The sequence below is a fragment of the Biomphalaria glabrata genome, chromosome 2 (assembly GCF_947242115.1).
Source record: "Biomphalaria glabrata chromosome 2, xgBioGlab47.1, whole genome shotgun sequence".
Lineage (NCBI taxonomy): Eukaryota > Metazoa > Mollusca > Gastropoda > Planorbidae > Biomphalaria > Biomphalaria glabrata.
Genome location: NC_074712.1, coordinates 3,566,721 through 3,575,208, shown reverse-complemented (window position 1 = coordinate 3,575,208; position 8,488 = coordinate 3,566,721).

Below are 8,488 nucleotides of genomic sequence, written 5' to 3'. Positions count from 1 at the left end.
AGTGCAACACGTCGTCTTTGATTAAGACTCTTCTTCTAAGTCAGCGGTTCTCAACGTTTTATGCTCGGCGACCCCTTTTTACAATCCACCACTCTGCCGCGCCCCCCCCCCACACACACATACAGCATTAGATGCATAGACAATAACAATCTATTTTTCGATGGTCTTTGGCGACCCCTGGCAAATCGTCAATCGACACCCAAGGGGGTCGCGATCCACAGGTTGAGAGCCCCTGTTCTAAGTAGAGTAACGTTAACTGATCACGTAAGAACTTTGTTTTATTTCGGGACCCTTGGGCGCCTCTGAGTAACCCAGCTCTAATGGGTACCTGACATTAGTTGGGGAAAAGTAATGCGGTTGGTCGTTGTGCTGACCACATTACACCCTCGTTAAGCGTAGGCCACAGAAACAGGTGACCTTTACATCATCTGCCATATAGACCACAAGATCTAAAAGGGGAACTTTACTTACTTTACTACTGGGTAATTGTGTACTATGCTTTTAGCATCAGATTCACTTCTTAATGTTTACATAATAAATAAATCTGCACCCCCTAAGCAGTAAGAAGATAAGCTATATCTTAGATGTGAATTTTGTTCAAATTGTTTAATACATTTAAATCTAAATCCACGCCTGGCCTTTATTTAGTCTAATTTAGATTGCTGTCATTCACAAGCTTTATGATGACAGCATTTACGAATGAACAGGCTTAACGCCATAAGAAACACTAATGCCAAGACCACAAAGTTATTGACTTAAGTCGAAATCCAAAGAGGCTTTGCTAGAACATCAGATTATCTTGACAGCATTTGTTTTACTTGACAGCATTTGTTTTACTGAACGTAAGGATATAAAAACAAGTGGATAGGTTCTGTTGTGTATGTGTGTAGCCAGCTTTAAGATGCAATCAAACTAGGTTTCCAAGTTATTGACATAGCAGTGTGTGAGAGTAAAGTTCTCTTTCGGACCTTGCGATCTATAGATCAGATGTTAAGATCATCTGTTTCTTTGCCAATGGTTAACGAGCAGGGTGTCATGTGGCCAGCACAATGACCAACAGCCTTTACTTTCTCAACTAAAGTCAGGTACCCGTTAAGGTCGGGTGGACCCAGGGGAGCCCTAAAAATCCCGAAATTCAAAATCCTAGTCTTCACCGAGATTCGAACCCAGGACCCCAGGTTCGGAAGCGCTTAACCACTCAGCCACCGCGCCCCCATGACCTTGTGGGATGGACAGTTAAATAATGGAGGATGAAGATGTATATTTGTAAATTGAAGTTCAAATGTGTGAGAAAATGGCGAGGTGTGAAAATGAATCATAAACAATATGTTCGTTAATGTTCAGATGTCTTGAATGTAAATGCTAATGTATATGGTCGCAAAAACTTTTCACAATAAGAGATTCTCCATTATACTTTCTTCATTTAGTAATAGCGCTTATCAGATAGTTTCAAAATAATCTAATAAATTATTCATATACTAACTACTTTCGATATTCGATACTTTATTAAAATTTACACTATGATTTTGGGGTCAGTGATGATTGGACGCCCATCATGTGGCATAATTGTATTGAAATGCCCGGGCCGGTTTTGACACCCAGTCCGCCCCTGTCACAGGGGTTTGAGTTGCTTCCTCATTCCACTCTCTCTTTTCCTCCGGGACACAGTCTACGTAGAGTAAGACTGTTTTATTTACGGGCCTGTATAATTTTGGTGCCCGGTACCAAAAACTTTATCTATGATCGGGATTCCAGACAGAATGATTTTTTTAAAATACTAATATATGTAATGTGACCTTCGGGGCTCGCAAAGACCTTCCTTCAGGGAACAGTACAAGGAAGAAAAAGAAGAGGCAGACAGAGAAAGCGATGGGAGGACAACATAAAAGAATGGACGGGCCTTCCATTGAAAGAGGTTCTAACTAAGGCAAAAGACAAGAGAGGAATGGAGAAAGACGGTAGACAAATCTTGCATGGTGCCCCAACGGTCCAACAGACTAAGGGATAAATGAAGTTAAAAAAAATATGTAATGTGATATCGGAGATAAATGAGTGCACACTGTAGCACTGCTGAATCACATGTTTAAAAAGTACCGTGATAAATGAGTGCACACTGTAGCACTGCTGAATCACATGTTTAAAAAGTACCGTGATAAATGAGTGCACACTGTAGCACTGCTGAATCACATGTTTAAAAAAGTAGCGTGATAAATGAGTGCACACTGTAGCACTGCTGAATCCCATGTTTAAAAAAGTAGCGTGATAAATGAGTACACACTGTAGCACTGCTGAATCCCATGTTTAAAATGTTGCGTGATAAATAAGTACACACTGTAGCACTGCTGAATCCCATGTTTAATTAAAAAGTTGCGTGATAAATGAGTACACACTGTAGCACTGCTGAATCCCATGTTTAAAAAGTTGCGTGATAAATGAGTACACACTGTAGCACTGCTGAATCCCATGTTTAAAAAGTTGCGTGATAAATGAGTACACACTGTAGCACTGCTGAATCACAATAATAAAAAAAAAAGTTTTTCTGTTTGTGACTTTTATTTAGTTGGCAATTTCGATGCCCAATTTCGAGTCCTTTACCTTGCTTAGTTTATCGTGAAAATCTCCAATAGCTTCATTAATAACTGATAATTTTTTGCTTTACATACCACATGATGTAGATCAGGGGCGGACTGGCTATATGGGCACTTGGGCAAATGCCCGGTGGGCCGGTAGGGCCGACTAATGGGCCTCATATAGAACATATTAAATTGTTAAAGGTTTTATAATAGTCGTCGTTTTTTCAACAGACTCTACAGTGTAACGCTAATTTAATCTAACACATTTTCCGAAATAATTATAATAGCCTGCATTCGTAGACAGTGCTACTATTAGGCCCTATCCTTTTAGCACCTACAAATATGGTGATTAAAAAAGCAACGTTACATAAGGCCTATATAACTATATTTCGTATAAAGATAGGGTGCTCATTTTATGAATGCGTTCACTTATCGATACATTATGAAACAAACAGAATGATTTTGAGGACAGGTAGACCTAGAATTAGATGTCCATCGTATTTTGTGGGCAGGATTGTATAGAATTGCCCAAGCCGGTATTAGCACCCAGTTCGCCTATGATGTAGTGTAGATGAACATTACATGGACAAATTTGTACAAATACTCCTTCTTCCCTAGTGCTATTAGAGCATGGAATGGGTTGCCTGAGCTAGCCAGGAAAACCAGTGACTTGGCAGAATTTAAGTCATTGGTTAATATGCATGACTAAATGCATGACGCGTAGGACGTAATCATCTTCTTTTTTGAAGTAACGTCTGTATTATATAAGAGTTGTACTCGGTGCTTTTTTGTTAAAAACAATAGGTGCCGGTACTCAGTGATGGATTCTGCCTAACTTTTAACTACTAATAAATTAATAATAAACGTTAAAATACAAGATAAGTAATAATTTTTTCCCACATTGAAAAAGGTGACGGTACGCCGTTCCGGTGCGTTCGGTAACAAAAAAAGCACTGGTTGTACTTCTGGGGAAAGGTTATGTAGCATAAAGCGATAGACCAGTAGGTTGAAGTATCGACTAAATAATCTATAAAGATAGATCTGTAGGCTATGTATAGATCTTGTCAATGGCCTTCCTACGGAACAATGCATCCATTATTTCTGATTATTTGTTGAAGTTCATTGTGCATGCAGGTAGATCTACCATCTATGTAATATGAAACTTCTATATTGTTCGTCTAATTTTCCATTTAACCTTTTCCTTTATGATTCCGACAGCACTAAACAGGTTTAAAATAGCTAACCTTGAACTTTGACCGGACCTACTTGGAACGGAAACAACACGTGCACTTAAAGCACACGCAGAACGGAAGTGGAATGTCTATTTCTACGTAGGAGTTCGTTTGCATTCGTTTTCTTTTTCAAACAAAACCTTTGCAGGTAGACTGTACTTACTTACAGCCCGTCACCCCTATTAAAGTATAGGCCCTCAACAACAGTTCTCCATAGTCACCTGTCCTGGGCCATCTTTTCCATCTTTTTCCAGGTGTAACCAGACTTTAACGTCCCTACAAAGATCCGAAACCAGACGCTTTTAATTGTCCTTTTCAAGTGTTTGTTTCGAAATTTAGCGTACATTACATACCTATTGACTTGTTCATCTCTAGGTCCCGGGTAAGTGTAGCTACTAGTGTAGCATGCAGTCCATTGTTACTCATTAATTAAAACTTATCAATACTTCTGTACTGTAGTTGCACGGACAGTAAGTTGTAACTCAAGACAGCTAGCCCAACTAAACCTTTGTTAGGTTGTAACTCCATATATCTGGTTCAACTAAACCTTTGTTAGGTTGTAACTCAAGACAGCTAGTCCAACTAAACCTTTGTTAGGTTGTAACTCAAGACAGCTAGTCCAACTAAACCTTTGTTAGGTTGTAACTCAAGACAGCTGGTCCAACTAAACCTTTGTTAGGTTGTAACCTCAGACAGCTAGTCTAACTAAACATTTGTTAGGTTGTAACTCCAGATAGCTAGTACAACTAAACCTTTGTTAGATTGTAACTCCAAAAGGCTAGTCCAACTAATCCTTAGCTAGGTTGCAACTCAAGACAGCTAGTCCAACTAAACCTTAGATAGGTTGCAACTCAAGACAGCTAGTCCAACTAAACCTTAGTTAGGTTGTAACCCCTAGACAGCTAGTCCAACTAAACCTTTGTTAGGTTGTAACTCAAGACAGCTAGTCCAACTAAACCTTAGTTGGGTTGTAACCCCTAGACAGCTAGTCCAACTAAACCTTTGTTAGGTTGTAACTCCAGACAGCTAGTCCAACTAAACCTTTGTTAGGTTGTAACTCAAGACAGCTAGTCCAACTAAACCTTTGTTAGGTTGTAACTCAAGACAGCTAGTCCAACTAAACCTTTGTTAGGTTTTAACTCCAGACAGCTAGTCCAATTAAACCTTTGTTAGATTGTAACTCTAAAAGGCTAGTCCAACTAAACCTTAGTTAGGTTGTAACTCAAGACATCTAGTCCAACTAAATTTTTGTTAGGTTGTAACTCAAGACAGCTAGTCCAACTAAACCTTTGTTAGGTTGCAACTCAAGACAGCTAGTCCAACTAAACCTTTGTTAGGTTGTAACTCCAGACAGCTAGTCCAACTAAACCTTTGTTAGGTTGTAACTCCAGACAGCTAGTCCAACTAAACCTTTGTTAGGTTGTAACTCCAGACAGCTAGTCCAACTAAACCTTTGTTAGGTTGTAACTCCAGACAGCTAGTCTAACTAAACCTTTGTTAGGTTGTAACTCCAGACAGCTGGTCCAACTAAACCTTTGTTAGGTTGTAACTCCAGACAGCTAGTCCAACTAAACCTTTGTTAGGTTGTAACTCCAGACAGCTGGTCCAACTAAACCTTTGTTAGGCTGTAACTCCAGTCAGCTGGTCCAACTAAACCTTTGTTAGGCAGTAGCTCCAGACAGCTAGTCCAACTAAACCTTTGTTAGGTTGTAACTCCAGACAGCTGGTCCAACTAAACCTTTGTTAGGCTGTAACTCCAGTCAGCTGGTCCAACTAAACCTTTGTTAGGCTGTAACTCCAGACAGCTAGTCCAACTAAACCTTTGTTAGGTTGTAACTCAAGACAGCTAGTCCAACTAAACCTTTGTTAGGTTGTAACTCCAGACAGCTAGTCCAACTAAACCTTTGTTAGGTTGTAACTCCAGACAGCTAGTCCAACTAAACCTTTGTTAGGTTGTAACTCCAGACAGCTAGTCCAACTAAACCTTTGTTAGGTTGTAACTCCAGACAGCTAGTCCAACTAAACCTTTGTTAGGTTGTAACTCCAGACAGCTAGTCCAACTAAACCTTTGTTAGGTTGTAACTCCAGACAGCTAGTCCAACTAAACCTTTGTTAGGTTGTAACTCTAGACAGCTAGTCCAACTAAACCTTTGTTAGGCTGTAACTCCAGACAGCTAGCCCAACTAAACCTTAGTTAGGTTGTAACTCCAGACAGCTAGTCCAACTAAACCTTTGTTAGGTTGTAACTCCAGACAGCTAGTCCAACTAAACCTTTGTTAGGTTGTAACTCCAGACAGCTAGTCCAACTAAACCTTTGTTAGGTTGTAACTCCAGACAGCTAGTCCAACTAAACCTTTGTTAGGCTGTAACTCCAGACAGCTAGTCCAACTAAACCTTTGTTAGGTTGTAACACCAGACAGCTAGTCCAACTAAACCTTTGTTAGGTTGTAACACCAGACAGCTAGTCCAACTAAACCTTTGTTAGGTTGTAACTCAAGACAGCTAGTCCAACTAAACCTTTGTTAGGTTGTAACCACAGACAGCTAGCCCAACTAAACCTTTGTTAGGTTGTAACTCAAGACAGCTAGTCCAACTAAACCTTTGTTAGGTTGTAACTCAAGACAGCTAGTCCAACTAAACCTTTGTTAGGCTGTAACTCCAGACAGCTAGTCCAACTAAACCTTTGTTAGGTTGTAACTCCAGACAGCTGGTCCAACTAAACCTTTGTTAGGTTGTAACCACCGCGGGCACGCTGCCCTGCCTCATCGTGGCGCCCGCGTGGAAACGGCCATTTGAGGAAGTGGCTAGGCGAAATGGGTAGCAAAACAGGACTCCCGTGGGGATGCCCACGGGTAGACGAGAGTCCACCCCTTGCACGGGCGGGGTTGTAACAAAGTCCCCACAAACACGTCACCAATCCATGCGCTGTTCCTCAAAGGGACCGTTACATAAATGGCGGATCCCGCACAGTTAGCTTGGTACATTGAAGGAAAATGGCAGAAGTCCCCGGTGCGGTCCCGGCCTTCGGCCGTGTCTCTAGTCCACGTGTCGGGGGCCGAACGCATCGGTAAACAGCAATGCCTTACATAGGCATTGTCTAGGGTCTCTCCCAAACAGAACTGTGTGTTCACACAGGTTTGTTTTTTTTTACTGTTTGGCGTCCAAACAGGTTTTTTTTCAAACTTAGAGCTCGAAGAGCCTTCGGCTCAGCTCTTAGACATCAACAAGGTTGTAACCACTGACAGCTAGTCCAACTAAATCGTTGCTGGCGTATTTCTTTAATACTGAACCGTGGGTGACTTGAATGGATCTAGTCCCTGAAAATGTTGGCATGAGAAATCTAAGGACTCGAAATGATAACATACTGTTGCATCATGGGACACACGCCAACACGTTTCAGTTATGGAGTGTGTGTGTGTGTTTACATGGTGACGGTGGGAAGAGGTTAGCGCCTTTTTTTTTCCCTATATGGTTTGTGCTGATCTATAATTTGGACACCGGTCAATACGTCTAGACACAAGGCTGGACACTGGATAACAATATTCATTATTATGTTGATACACTGAAATTTGTGTTCTCGAAATGGTCGTGTGGCACGCCCTCTAAACTAAATATCTATCTAGATAAGTGATACCAGCATTGACCTAAATTCTTTTTATTAAATCCTTGTTTTTTTGTGTGCTCTATATAGAATCTAGTTTTTAGCGGCCACAAAAAGGAGAAAAAAAGATTTTGTGCAGTCTGTCTGTTTAGATTTACAAAACTAATAGCGTTATTGAAAATTCGATTATATCATCGTCTGAATCTGTCCAAAATAAGTGCATCGGATTTGTTTTAAAATTTCGATATGTAGTCTTTTATTTGAAAAATTAATTATGCAAACTATTTTATTTTTATTCACTAAAATGAAGATGCTATCCCGAGTAAATAGATCTACGATAAATGTAAACAAATGGTTGAGATATAAACATCTTTCACTGTCTCTATTGACTTTTATAACAGATCTATAGAGAAATAATTTATAGGCTATTATTCCGCCCTAATGTAAGTATAGGCTAACTAGTTTGTGAACAAAACTGTTGTGGGACCTTAAGTATAACATAACAATGAACACTCCCTCTAATCTTGAACTAGCTTATCTTATTTTAAACATTTCTGACATTCCTTCGAAACAGAAGATGTCCATGTGATAATTTAGTCAAGTCCGGCCTTAGGCATAGGCAAACTAGGCAGCCGCCTAATTGGTGGGGGCCTCGAACAGGACTAACAAAATTTAGAGAAGAAAAAAAAACATGCTAAAATTGAATCAAATCTCAAACATAGCAGGACTCGTCTTCTAGCCTCGCTCTAAGTCTCTGCTATGATTCAAGAGAAAAAAAAAACATGCTAAAATTGAATCAAATCTCAAACATTGCAGAACTCGTCTACTAGCCTCGCTCTAAGTCTCTGCTATGATTCAAGAGAAAAAAAAGCATGCTAAAATTGAATCAAATCTCAAACATTGCAGAACTCGTCTACTAGCCTCGCTCTAAGTCTCTGCTATGATTCAAGAGAAAAAAAAAACATGCTAAAATTGAATCAAATCTTAAACATAGCAGAACTCGTCTACTAGCCTCGCTCCAAGTCGGCTATGATTCAAGAGAAAAAAAAATCTATTTAGTATGCATATAAGTTGGACGTAAT